Raw genomic sequence first — 14,089 nt, forward strand, 5'->3', positions numbered from 1 at the left:
CGTGGCGAGATTATCTTTTTTGGATAATTGGGTGGCAGAACACATTAAAGGGTCTCCCATTAATGTAAGCTCCGTAGGAGCAGGGTTGGTGTTTTCTTAACTGCTGTATCAGAGACTGGCATATTGCAGGCGCTCAATAAATATTTATGAAATGAGGAAAGACTATCACATACTGAAAGTTAAAGGTTTATTGCATGGAGTACAAGATTTATTTGCTTGGGATTCATAAGGCAAGAACACACAATCCCCATTGATGTCTCCTTGATGTAGAATGCCTGCTTGCTTAGGCTGTTTTACTCCTCAGTGTTTGAGACTAAGATCAAGCGTCAGGTCCAGAAATCTTCAATTAGGCTTCCCCCAAGTGTTCTACAGGAACACGGAACTTAGTCACGGAACTCAGGAGCATGCTTTTTGTAACTATAGTAATTTATTCTTTCTAGTATATGATAATATACAAGATTATTTGAAATTGTACATTTTTTTACATTTTGAAAACATACATATCCCTTTAATTTGCTACCTAGGTCTAAATAGGAATACATAGAAACGTTTTAAGTAAAATAATTGACACTATCAAAGCATTATGCTTTCTCTTGATGAGAACAAAACAATATAGTATAGCTCAGATGAAAGAGCAAGTGACATATAAGCCTACATTTCTACAAAAAAATAAGACATTTATGTTTTTGTGCACCTTTTCTTTTTTCTTTTCATCTAAAGGTTCTCAGATCTTCTATTTTAATTAGCCAATACAGTCATCGCTGGGTATTTGCGGGGGGGTTGGTTCCGGGACCTGTCGGGGATACCAAAATCCATGAATGCTCAAAGTCCCATAATGAGCCCTCTATATCCATATTTCTGCATCAGGTGATTCAACCAACCATGGATCGTGTAGTACTACATATATTTAATGAAAAAATTCCATGTGTAAGTGGAACTGTGCAGTTCAGACCCCTGTTGTTCAAGAGTAAACTCTAATTTGAAAGTTTTAGAGTGGACCCTGGCAATGGAAACCATTTGTTCCTAATGGAATTAGAAATGAGGAAATTTTCATTTACTTTATTAAACGACCTAGGATACTGAAGAGTGAGTGTATTTAAACATTTTTTAATTGGAATGAAGTGGAAATCTGTCTTTTTACTCTAAGGCCTTGGCAGACGCTAAGGATCCATGATTCAAAGGCAGAAATGTTGGTGATGAGATGGAATGCTATTCTGTAACACGGCAAAGGAATCAAGGAGCAGTATCCTTTCTACCTGATGTTGGAACAGTCCTTTCACGTGTTGCAGAATATAGCACACCAAGCGGCACGGAAGAGCCTTAGGATTCAGAGCTTAAAGAGACCATGGAGGTTATATAGCACAGAGCTTAGGCACTAGGCTTCGCCTGGATGCAAAGTCAAACTCGCCACTCTCTAGTTGTTCAATTTTAGGCAAATTGCTTAACTTCTCTTGTGTCTCAGTCTCCTTACCTGTAAAAATAGAACCTTCCATGGAACTGTTATAAGGTTTACAAAAATGCTTAGATTGGTGCCAGAGCAAGACAAACAGTATTACTTTATTGAGCTAATAATATTAACTATTATTATTTAATCCAGCATTTCCCCAAACGTGTTCTTCAGAATAGTGCTGTGAACCCTCCCCCTCTCCTCTCTCCTCTCCTGAAATAGTATCCCTGGGAATACAACTTGGCGAAATAAGTTAACATGTCATTCTCAGAGAAAATCTCAAATATATTTGCATATTAAGTGTTCGGAGAAGACTTGTTGTACCTATTGCTTGAATCTTGATTAGGTCTACTTTGCTGTAGTAGGGTACCTTTTGAGGTTTCTTAGCTTTTCTAAATGTCAGAAGACCTCCTTTGTCCCTTTTGTAAAGATAACTAATGAATGGAGGGATCATTCACCTGGAGGGAAGAGTCCCAAGTGGAAAAGGAAACTGACTGCAAGCTTGGAGGCATTGTGATCACCATTTTAAAAAGAGCTTTAGATCCAGATTATGACAGTGGAACCCTAGGTTTTAGAGACCTTTATAAATATGACAGGCAAAAAATGATTTTTTGTGTTATTTTAAAAATTCCTAATGAGATTGAATATTTTTTCATGTTTATTGGTCCTTTACGTTTTTTGTTTCATGCATTTTCTATATTGTCTATGTCCTTTGTTCATTTTTCTTTTGGATATTTTTTTCTTATTGATTTGTAAGCATGGAACTAACCAGGACCCTATGGGATTTCTAGGCACAAAAGTCTTTCTGTGTCCCCCGTTTCTTGTTTGTAGGAAATAGGCTTCATTCAGCCTCCATGGCCTTCCCTGAGTTCCAAAGGGCAGGTTCAAACAGTTGCTAATCAAGGAAGGGAGGGAATGCAGAAACAAGAGGGGAGCAGTCAAGAAACAATAATGCAGCCTTGGGGCAGGGTCCTGATTCTGCCTCTCAAGGAATATACATAACAATATCTTTGAGCTGTTTTGCAGATACTGAAACCCCTACCAGGTGGAAGAAGTTAACTGTGTGATGCCCACAAGCATGTAGACCCCATACTGGTTGGAAACAGAAGGTTGATGATACTGACTCCCAATTACCTCACCACCAACCAATCAGAAAAATGTCCATGAGCTGATCATGCCATCTGCTTTGAACCATTAGTATAAAACTCCCAGGGCTTCCCTGGTGGCGCAGTGGTTGAGCGTCTGCCTGCCGATGCAGGGGACGCGGGTTCGTGCCCCGGTCCAGGAAGATCTCACCTGCCGCGGAGCGGCTGGGCCCGTGAGCCATGGCGGCTGAGCCTGTGCGTCCGGAGCCTGTGCACCGCAACGGGAGAGGCCACAACTGTGAGAGGCCCGCGTACCGCAGAAAAAAACAAAAAACAACAAAAAAACCTCCTCATTACCTCCTCCTGGTGGACACATAGTTTTGAGGGCATTAGTCCACCGTGGCCCCCTTTGCCTGGCAAAGCAATAGAGCTATTCTTTTCTACTTCACCCAAAACTCTGTCTCTGAGATTCAGTTCGGTACCAGGGTACAGAGGCTGAATTTCACTTACAAGCATTCTTTGTTAAAGTGGGTTTTAGGTAAACTGTGAGATAATATATGTGTAAAATATCCAGTAAGTCATTGAAGACTCAAGATGAGGACGCCAATAAAAGAATACAAATGAAGGAAAGTAGAATACTGATTTAGAACTCGTGGAGGAAAAGGATCCAGCAGAGGCAAAAAAGAAGTATTCAGAGTGATGTGGAAGAGCATGTCCTCATATGATCCTCACAGGCCATGCTTCCTTTTTTTATACAGTTTAGTATGGCATGCATGACTGCAGGAAGTCCAGTATTTTTTGAGTTTTCCTCCCCAAGTACTGTATATCCAAGAAGCTGGTTCATGTCCAAATGTTCATCCTTCTAGCTATTTTTCTTCGCAAACCCAAAACCCGGTGTGTCCCCGTGAGGCCAGAGGATTCCACAGAGCAGCCCTGATGCTGAAACTCCAGAATTTGCTGCTGACGCAATGTTGACTAAGGTGCCTGGTACACTGCCTTCTGAAACCTGAGCAGTCTGAAGGCATGCCCTGACCAGGCCATGCTGCTGTTGCCCAGTGACCATCTGCACTGTCACTGCTGTTGCTGGCACTGAACCTCAGGATTGCTGTCTGCTGACCCCTGCCAACCCAAACAGCGGTGGCTCTAATTCCACCCCAGGTCCTAGCCCAGGCTATGGTTGTTCCTCCTTGTACAAAGGAGAAATGCACAATTTGTTATCATGCAGGATTGAAACTACAGGGTTAACGGAAGCTGGCGTCTTAGAAATCCTTGAGTGTGTCTTACAGAACAGCAGATAAGGGAACAGCTTATTAAACCCCCCTCTGTTTGTAACCTGCCTTTACTAATTAACCTGCTTTAGTTGTTGTTTTTCTTTAATTGCCTACCCTCCAAGCTTCACATAGCCTAGATAATATATTACAGGACTCCTTAACCACCCTTACAGATAACACCTCTGATGTATGGGTCACTATAGTAACAGGTGGGCTTAAGTTGTTTCCCAGGGACCTGGAGTTGACTCTCGCCCAGTTCAAACTGGCCAAGAGTGGTTGGGACCACTGACCCCCAACCTGGGCCTGCCCAGGTGTTCCGTAAATGACCTTTTGACATCAGAAGACTAAAAACTGCACCATTTTTGAACATGTATCCCATGAAGAGGTATGTAATGCAGATACCCCTCTGCAGAACACCGATTACCTCACCTTTTCCCTACCTCCAGTCACATTTCCCATGCCTAAGACCACGCTTTTTTTTTTTTTAATTAATTAATTTATTTTTGGCCGCGTTGGGTCTTCGTTGCTGCACGCAGGCTTTCTCTAGTTGCAGCAAGCGGGGGCTACTCTTCATTGCGGTGCGCAGGCTTCTCATTGTGGTGGCTTCTCTTGTTGCAGAGCACGGGCTCTAGGCACGCGGGCTCAGTCGTTTTGCCTCGCGGGCTCTAGAGCGCAGGCTCAGTCGTTGTGGCTCACGGGCTTAGTTCCTCCATGGCATGTGGGATCTTCCCAGGCCAGGGATTGAACCCGTGAACCCATGTCCCCTACATTGGCAGGCGGATTCTTAACCCCTGCGCCACCAGGGAAGCCCTCTAAGCTTCTTGTCTATCATCTTCTGCACATTTCTACCTACCTTTCCCCATACGCCACAAGTCTTTCCCACAATAGACAAAACAGAAAAATTACAAGCAATTTTCTAAATCCCCAAATAGGTTGAGCACAATTTCCAAGTATTCCATTGCTGTACCAACATTCAAAGTCTTTTGGGAAAATCTTTCAGAATTGTGAGGAAATGATTCAAAAAGACAGGCTTTGATATGGAAAGATAGCAGAACACATTGAAAATACATAGAAAAACTGTCTGGAAACCAAATTATAAACCAAATTGCTAACAGTGCTTATATATAGGGGATGAGAGATATTTGAACAGAAATAAAAAAGGAAAAATTTATTCTCATAATCCCTCAACAAAGGCTCTTCTTATTCTAAGTTTTACCACTTATTTTAGGGAAACAAATAAGGAGTAACAGAAACAGCAAATATATGGGAGTTACACATACTGCAAAGTTCTTTAAGAAAATGACCCGGGTACATTTCTCTTGGCACAGAGCTTTGGTATTTTATTATAGTCACATGGTTACATTGATGTACCTAAAAAGTCCAGGTCAGGTCATTCATGGTGCAGTCAGCTGATGAGAGGCTGGGAAGGAGAGGTCTGGGGAGCTGCTGTGAGCTAAGAATACATCTCTCTTGGTCCCAACCACAAAGCCATAAAAACTATCAATAAAACATACTCTGGAATGAATGTTTAGAGGGCTGCCTCTTTCTGTAAACAGGGTAGGAGCTAAGAAGAATGCAAGATAGATGAGATACCTGTGAATTTATGTCAGTATTTGAAGGGCAGGTAAGTATCTCAGATAATGTGTGGAACAATACAGAGCTTTAAAAACAAAATTCTTGAACAAGTGTATTTGTTCGAATGTATCTACTTTTTATTAGTGAGGGAATCAGGAATTAGGCAATTAGACAAAAGAGTTGGTTTCCTTGAATGCTTTCACAAACACATAGATGTGTATACTGTTCACACACAAAAAATTGTGGCTAATTGAGATACAAAACTGGATAACATGCTACAGGGCAATAAAACCATAACATCTTCTGGGTTACTTTCTCTGAAGGCTATAAAATCGTAACCCCTTATCAGATCCCTCAGGGTAACCTCCAGCTTTATAGGGCTGTGGCACCATTTGCCCTTTTATGAATTGTGGGCTGTTGGTCAAACATACTTTGAAAACAAAGCTACTAGAATACTGTAAGGGAGCCAGTATTTTCCTGTACCACCATGGCTAAAATTGTGTATAAAATAGGAATAAAGGCTCCAGGAGGCATGTCTAGGGATTCAACTTATGACTTTCAGTATTTGGAATGTGGGAAATTGGTTTTGGCTGCGCAGAAACATCTATTACCCACCAGCTAATTTCCCACTGAGTTCAATATTTAGGCAAAATGACTGTTCCTTTCTAGCTGCCTTCACAACCAATACTGCTTCTTTTAAATGCAAGAGTCAAAGAACTGCTTATAAAATCAGGACCAAAAGAAATTCTGGTGGCAGGCATTTGTTTTTCCTCCTTACCTTTGTATCAGTCCTAACACAGGGCCTGGCACATAGTAGACATTCAGTAAATGAAGTAAGCATATACAAATTTAACTAGACTATAAATATTTCTTGTCTATAAACTTTACCTAGTACTGGAATGTGATAAAATTGGATAAATGGAGTTTGTGAATTGCCTGTTCAAATTTCAGCATCTTTTCAGAAAGTAAGGCAATAAGGTCTCCTGTTAACCTCACCCTCATGAGGTTTGGAAAATCTTTTATACATTACTTTGATTATGGAAAATCATCCATAATCATGGATTATGGAAAATCTTTTATACATTACTTCACCCTCCTCCATTTGTGAGGCTAGGTACCCCGAATTTTGTCTCTTACAAATGATTCAAAGAGATAGTAACTTAAATGTGTCCCCAAATTTGGTTCATTTGTGATTTTTTTGAATGATTAAGTGATCAATTTTATTTATTTTTAAACTATTTATTTATTTATTTAGGCTGTGCCTGGTCTTAGTTGTGGCATGCGGGATCTAGTTCCCAGACCGGGGATCGAACCGGCGCCCCCTGCATTGGGAACGTGGAGCCTTACCCATTGGACCACCAGGGAAGTCCCTCATTTGTGATTTTTAAAGGATAACTTCTCTTCTTTTGGGGTAATATTAACTTCTCAGTGATTAGAAATGAACAGAGCACTTTGTTGCTTCGTACTCAACATTAACTGCTGCTTCCTTCAGACAAGCAGAGAGGAAGTCATTTTCAAGATGGAGGTATAATATTAGTTGACAGACCCTACAGTATTCCCACACAGTGCTTACAAATCATTGAAGTCTATTCTTTACCTGGTAATCTGTGATACAGTTTTAGGAAGAATCTTATTGTAATACAACAACATTTCATTCTTTGAGTATGTGTGTGTGTGTGTGTGTGTATGTTTGTGTGAACGGGGGGCACTTAAATTTTGATTTGCTTGTCTTTGAGAAACAATCTAGATTTTAAGAGAGAGGTTGGCCCCAAGTCACATGAGCTCCGTGCCAAAGCACAGCCAATCCATGGAGACAGGAGCTGTACTCTCTCTCCACCCTCTGGCTGCCTCACATGGGAACTGAGAAGATGCCTGAGCCCTCTGACTCAGATGTGGCTGTATTTAATGCTTAGATCCAAGAATCTGACATTAGTCATGGTTCCAGTTCTCTGGGTGGGGCAAGATGCAGTTTGTTCTGATGAACAGTGCAACTAAGGGGAGGAAACTCAGTGGGGAATTAGCTGGTAAGAGGAAAACTCTTTAGAATCAAGTGGTACTTGGTTTTCATAGCCAAAGTGAAAAACCTCACAGTGGAAAAAAAATTGTATTTCCTGCTTTAGAGAAAGCTCCAGGGGATCATAAGCCACAGTTACAGAGCTCTTGGAGAACACTGACTCTCTGTCGCTACCAAGGGGGAGGTTAAGATGAATATTTTACTTCATCCGATTTGGGAATCTAGTTCGAACCCAGAGGAATGGAGATTGTTTAAGGCAGAATAGTTGAGTTCTTGTTCATGGTTAATATCTTGTCCTCATTATGTCCCTAAGTGATTTTCCCAAATCTTTGTGGTTTCCAACTCTCTTCCCTCCTCTTGTCATATGTAAATAGCTCTCCATACAAGATTAGGGAAAGGAAATAAGTTAGAATTAAGGTAGAAAGCTTTGTTTTGCAGCTGTCCCCCAAGCATTCTCCTTTGTATCTGGAAACCTATGTCTCTGTGTTTTTCTATGGGTTTACCATGTTTTCTTTAGCAGAAGCATGGGAAAAATTCTCAGAGGTCAGTAAAACCCCAGCCTATGTGAAAACTAGGACGTAGCAATTTAATATACTTGGGAAAATGAGTATGAACTCAAGACTCCAAAAAGACTTATATTTTCCAACTCTGTGACTTCTCCAATGCCTCAATAGCAGTAGCATTCACTCACCACCAACTCTCATGTGTACTTATAATGCCCATATTTGGGTCTTTGATACTTTTCTCCACCAAAAGGAGCCTGGACTCCTTGGACTGTAGCAGTTTCCCAGGTGACAGGAAAAAAATGGAAACGGGTCAGGAAATATCCTTCTATTGACAGAAGACAAAGATTCTTTAAAAAAACATTAGAGTCAGTGCTGAAAGGGCATAGGTGTAAATTAAAAGCGTTCCCATATTCTAAATTTCAAAAAATTAAGAATCAAATGATTATTTTTATTTTTTAAGTTCACAATAATACTCAAAAGAAAAAAGTTAAAATAATAAAATGTAAGAAAAAAGGTGGATATAAGACAAAAGAATGGTGAAGATGAATAGATTTGTTTAATTTTTACTTATTAATGATATTAAATAGTAAATAAGACAGTAAGTAGTTTTTTCTTTTCAATTTCTGTGTCTTGCTAAAGGATAATTTTTAAAAGCGGGCATTATTTCTATATGACATTCTTATGTAGACATAAAATAAATCCATGTGACTCATTAATTAAGAGGGTACCAGCCTTATGTTACTACTTGGTCAAAGGAAAATTTTAAAAACACGTATATATAGAGGCAATAAGGAATGCCCAAAGAAATTTACAAATAGCTGAAAATGCGTATATCCACAGGGAGTAATAAATTGCATTCAATTGTTAATTTGCATTTCTATAGACAAAAATCCTTTGTACTATTATTAGTTCACTACAGCTTACAGAGTTGTAAAATAGTTTACAGTGGAGGAAAAATATGGTTTTCTTCTACCTTTCTAAGTTCTTGGCTGGGACAAGAACAAGACAGATTCACAAGAGAAAAGCGTATGAATTTGTTTAATATAAGTTCTACGTGACACAAGATATTTCATAAGAAAATGAAGATCTGAAGTGGTTACACCTGAGTGCTTGGGTTTTTTTCTAATTTATTAATTAATTAATTTTTTGGCTGCATTAAGTCTTCATTTCTACGCACGGGCTTTCTCTAGTTGTGGCGAGCGGGGGCTACTCTTCGTTGTGGAGCACAGGCTTCTCATGGTGGTGGCTTCTCGTTGCGGAGCACGGGCTCTAGGCAAGCGGCCTTCAGTAGTTGTGGCACACGGGCTCAGTAGTTGTGGCTCGCGGGCTCTAGAGCACAGGCTTGGTAGTCGTGGCGCACGGGCTTAGTTGTTCCAGGGCATGTGGGATCTTCCCGGACCAGGGCTCGAATGCGTGTCCCCTGCATTGGCAGGCGGATTCCCAACCACTGTGCCACCAGGGAAGTCCCATACCTGAGTGTTTTAATGCTAGGTTTGATGAAGCGTAGAGAGTGGCGGAAAAATGTGATAGGGCAAAAAAGGGATATGAGCTAAGCATAGAAAACTGGTGTAAACAGCAGGGCCTGTTCAGATTCCTCTCAGAGTCTTGGCGATAAGGATGTTCTTTTCCTCCAAGTACAGGGAGGGCACTTCTCACATAAGGGTTTCATAAACTGCTTCAGAGTAAGGTCAGAAAGTCCTTCCTGCACACGCCATCTCTCAAATTTCTTCAGCTTAATATATTCAATATGCCAAATTGCCATATTTTGTGGTAGTGTGTCCTGAACCCCACCAATGAACCGTGGAAAATTGTGCTAGACAGGAGAGTTAATACTTTTTTTTTTCTGATTTCAAAGTCTTTCACAATTTTTCCTCACAGTCTGTTTATGAAGTATATAAATGTCCTTATTTTTATGTCTGTATACAGGAAAGAATATACACAGGGAACAGAAGAAATAGATATTGTTCCAAGAAACTCTTCAACACCAGCAGCCACATGAAGTAACCAACAGAATGGGGGTATGACAACTATTCAGCACATACAATAGCCGTGCAAGAAGATAATGTATTCCAAGACAATAAAAGAGCCAGTTATCCCAAAGAAGAGAATTGGCTACACAGACATAATCCTTAACCACCCAGGAGAAGACATCTCTATATCTTTGTTATGCAAAGTATGTTTCAAGGACCAGTAGCATCAGCATCGCTTGGGAGCTTGTTAGAAATGCAGAATCTCAGGTCCTATTCCAAACCTACTGAATCAAAGTCTGTAGTTTAACAAGATTCGCAGGTGATTTGCATGTACCTTAAAGTTTACAAAACCCTGATCTAGATATTCTGCTAATTATAATGAGGTACTCATGAAACAGAAGTCGTCAATTAAACCTTCAGGTTAGACTATTAAGTCAGAGTGGTAAGCTATTTGGTTATATACTGCCAGACATAGAAAACATGAAAGAACATATCATTTTGTAGAGAGAAACCATGTGTCAAAAAATTAAAATCTATAAGAAAGGCAATTAATTAAAAGTAAGAGTGAGTATTCACTATAATAGAGGTTTAATAGAGTAACCAGTGGTTTGGGGTAGAATCAGTGGTTTGGGGTAGAACTGTGTGATTGCATTCCAAATCCAATTGAGAAGCAGTCATTTGTCTACCCAAACCATTTAGTGCTACTATCAGTATAATATTGTGTGTGTGTGTTTTGTCTTTATTATAAGTTGTTTAAAACATTTATAAGAACCTATGTTAATTTGTGATTTAAAGTCATTATTTATTTAATTTAATTTTTATTTTTAAATGTTTTGGCTGTGCGGCATGTGGGATTTTAGTTTCCTGACCAGGGATCGAACCTGCGCCCCCTGCCTTGGAAGCGGGGAGTCTGAACCACTGGACTGCCAGGGAAGTCCCTAAGTCATTATCTAGAGAGTATAATTAAATAAGCTTATAATCAATGTTTGAATATCTGAGAAATTTAGCTTGTAAATCTGTGATTTGATTTATCAGCAGTATGAATGTTGTATGAATATTTAGGATAATGTTGATTGTTTACTATTTAAAGAAATGCGAATTGCTTAATGTGTCAGTCAGGTTTCTTCTGCAATATTGATGTGTAAAGCGTAACACCCAAATCGCTTATTTCATGTTCATGGCCTGTAGCTGGGGGCTGGTGAGGATCTCTTTCAGGTTGTGTGTTGAGTTTAGGTATGTTCCATGTGTTTCTATTGTGGGACCAGTGGCTACTCAAGGATCTTTTCAAGCTAGATGGCAGAAGTGCAAGAGAAGAGTAGAAACAGGTAACTACCTTGGCTCAAAACTGACAGGCTCTCTTTTCTACCCATATTCCATTGTCTAAAGCATGTCACATGGTCAAGGCCAACATCAAAGAGGTAAGGAAGAATGGTCTGCCTGCAGTGAACCATGGCGAAGAGGGGAGGGAAGGAAGAATTGTGGGCAAATAATGTAGTCTACCACATTTAATACATCCACGAGATTAAAATATTGGATAATAACCAAAGCACAAATAGTAGTGATCATTCTTCATGCACAAAAGCCTCTCATAAAGAAAAACCTTTATCAGTAACAAAGTTCTGAGGAATAAAAGACTATTTTTGTGGGGTCAAATGCAGTATGATGTGAACTCATTATTTGATCTCAGTGTTTTTGTAGCAGGATTGCAAAATTACTGATGATAACAGAAATTTAGAAAAAAATTAGTTTCTTTATTTTGTCTATAGCTGATCTGGTCTTATGACCTGGTAGGTAGTAGGAAAGAAAAAACAAAACAAAACTAACTTGATTTGATCTGGTTTCAACGTATTCTGATCCAGTAATTTAAACCACCTCATCAAATATTTCTCAGGTTCTGAGATTTCCCACATTTTCACTTCTCACTGCCCTCCTATCTGAGAATACATGAGGAAGCGTATAGCTTCTTGTATTCTTATGGTATGGGGTTGGGAGAGGGGGTCCATATGGAGTTGTCCTGTCCTGGCTTTTGATTGTGCACTGGTCAGTTCATCCAAGTTTTGGCTACAGACTTCAGTTGCTCCTAAAGTTGTCTATTTTTTCCTGCTTTAATCAGGGCTTGGTCATGCCTTCCTTGTTTGCTTGGCCCTCGTTCAACTCTCTCTGGCTGCAGACCCTCTGGTTCTCTCCCCCATCCATCCCCTGGCCAGGCTGTCCATCCTGAAAACACAGTGGGATCATCTCTTCCATTGCCACAACAGGTCCCATGGCAAGCTTCTGGCTGCCAATTCTGTGTCCATGTTACATGGGTACCAAGGTAGGCTTCGGAGTACAAATTAAGTTCTCTCTCTCATTCTCTCTCTCTTTCTCTCAGGGAGGGACCTCAGCACTGCAGTCTTCTAATCATACTAGGGCATCACATGGTGAAGTGAAGCCACTCAGCGTAAGTCTCCCGGAATCCCGCAAGGACAAGAAGAGCACCTTGGAGCATGAGTTTCTCATTGCCCACTTTCCCTTCCTCTGATCCCTCTTTTCCTTCTCACCATCCCAGAGACCACAGAGGAAGGTTTTCTTTTACTTCTCTATCCATCCTCTTTCTACACACCTACAGAGTAGGAAGTTTCTTGGCATAGTGTTTAAGTGAAAGAGGAAAAGCTCTATGATTTTGTTTGCCAAGTCTAGCTCCTAACATGTTAAGTGGGAGCCAGAGAGATGTAGAAAATAAATCTCCTTCCTCTTGACTGTTTTTCATTGTAAAATCCTAGTTTACATGTCAGAAGCTGCCTGTTGTTTCTTTCATTCCTAATTACCACCCTTCCCCAAAGATGGGTGCTTTAACTCTTTAAAGAGAAGGTCAAGACTAGGAAAAGAAAAAGAGAAAAACGTGAATTTTTCAAAGTTCAGCTGCTGTTGCACTGACACTCTGTACTTGTCAGGGCTCAAGTTGAACAATACTTCAGACAATCAGATTTGCTTCCACTCTTAGGTCTACTATCTTCATAGGCAACACGGTGGAGCACAGTTTACGGCATACATGACCTGAGGTTGACATTCACTTGTAAACAGCCATTAATTTTGTGTGTGTGTGTGTGTGTGTGTGTGTGTGTGTGTGTGTGTGTGTGTGTTTTGGGGGTTGGGGGGCAGCCAGGAGTGATGAGACTTATCTAAGAATAGGAAAGAAAAATAGATTAATCATCTCCCAATTACTTATCATTACAGGCTAGGCAATAGAAATCATTTTCATTTATCACCCACCCTTAACCTCTGATCAAAACAAGTCTCACTTGGGCTTCCTTGGTGGCGCAGTGGTTGAGAGTCCGCCTGCTGATGCAGGGGACACGGTTTCGTGCCCCGGTCCAGGAGGATCCCACATGCCGCGGAGCTGCTGGGCCCATGAGCCACGGCCACTGAGCCTGCGCGTCCGGAGCCTGCGCATCCGGAGCCTGCGCTCCGCAATGGGAGAGGCCACAACAGTGAGAGGCCCGCGTACCGCAAAAAAAAAAAAAGTAAAGAAGTCTCACTTGCATTGTCATGAATCCTGTGCCCCCTCTCTGTGGCCAGACTCTGGGATGTACAACCTTAGGACAATGAGTTGCTGCACTGTGGCATTCAGCGTCTCAGAAGGAGATACCACCTCTTCTCCTGGTTGACAACCACCTGGGAGGATAAAGAGCACTGCTCTAATAGGAGCCGTAACTCACAGAATTAATGCTGCTCCTACTGTTCAGGGCTTTTAAGAAATAGAAACCACTTCATACATGCTCCTCTCCAGAGTAGAGTTTTGTAGAAACTCCTAGAGGAGATTTCAAACCAATTCCCAAATCCATCAGGACTTGTTAAGATCTGGGAAATGATTCCTCCAATGAGGAAATGCCACATCTACTGTGTCTATTCTATTACTGGGCTGGCAGCTGGGGTTAGCAGAGATACCTTGGTAACAAAACACTTTGATAGCCTCGTATCCTGTGGAGTGGTGCTCTGAGAGTTACAGCCTTCTTGGTAGAATATTTTCTCCTTTATATATCTCCTTGGGCCTTTAAAATCCTTTTAAAACTCAGAATCATATTGATATAGACTTTATGGGAAAATCCAGACTCTTAGATTGATGATCTAGTCAAGAGGAGAGCTGCAAATATTTTAGAACCATTCTCGGCAAAGGGAGAAACAGCATTCTAGGGACAGCTACTGTATTACTCACTGCTCTCTGCAATGTGAGCTCAGTTG

The sequence above is a fragment of the Leucopleurus acutus genome (genome assembly GCF_964270905.1).
Source record: "Leucopleurus acutus genome assembly, chromosome: 9".
Lineage (NCBI taxonomy): Eukaryota > Metazoa > Chordata > Mammalia > Artiodactyla > Delphinidae > Leucopleurus > Leucopleurus acutus.